Genomic DNA, 910 nt, shown 5'->3' with positions numbered 1-910 from the left:
CAGTATGATGGCATGCACTGCTCTCTCACTCAATAATAATAATAATAATAATAATAATAATAATAATAATAATAATAATTGAATAGACAATACATCAGAAAGTGATAAGAATAGACAACACAGCAGAAAGTGATAAGTGCAGAATCTGTGGACAAAACGGTGAAACCGTATGGCATATTACCAGCCAATGTACGCCACTAGCCCAGAAGGAATATAAGAGACGCCACGACAATATAACCAGGCTTGTCCATTGGATACTTTGCAACAAATATTGACTTGACAGAGCAAAAAATCGGTACGACCACAAAACTGAAGGCATCGTCGAAAATAGAAATGCAAAGATCCTATGGGATTTTATGATTCAGTGCGACCATGAGATAGAGAATAGGAAACCGGACAGAATCTTAATTGAGAAAGAAAACAAAGTATGCTGGATCATAGATATAACATGCCCAGCTGACAACAAGGTATGCGATAAGGAAGAAAGAAAAGTTGAGAAATATGACAGGTTAGCTTGGGAAGTTAAGCAGTTGTTGTCGATGAAAAAGGTAGCAGTAGTACCAATAATTGTCGGAGCCCTGGGAACAGTGGGCAAAAATCTCGAGAAGTATGTGGAACAAATAGAGGCTGTAATAAGGATGGAGCACTTGCAGAAAACAGCACTGCTTGGAACCGCTCGAATACTCCGGAAGTTGCTCGAAAAATAAGAGGTGTTACATTAGTTCACTGGTAGTGAACAGCTGACACTGTAGTACATCTCCAGCGTGCAAAGGCAAAACTGTTGACAATGCATAGAATGCACCACCCTAAGGCAGATATAGAAGTCTTTATCTGCCAAGAAAAGAGGGAGGCCGTGGACTTCTACAGCTGGCATTAACAATGAAGGTAGCCACAATTGGCCTAGACACCT

The sequence above is a fragment of the Octopus bimaculoides genome, chromosome 24, assembly GCF_001194135.2.
Source record: "Octopus bimaculoides isolate UCB-OBI-ISO-001 chromosome 24, ASM119413v2, whole genome shotgun sequence".
Taxonomy (NCBI): domain Eukaryota; kingdom Metazoa; phylum Mollusca; class Cephalopoda; order Octopoda; family Octopodidae; genus Octopus; species Octopus bimaculoides.
Note: the sequence above shows the minus strand (reverse complement) of the source record.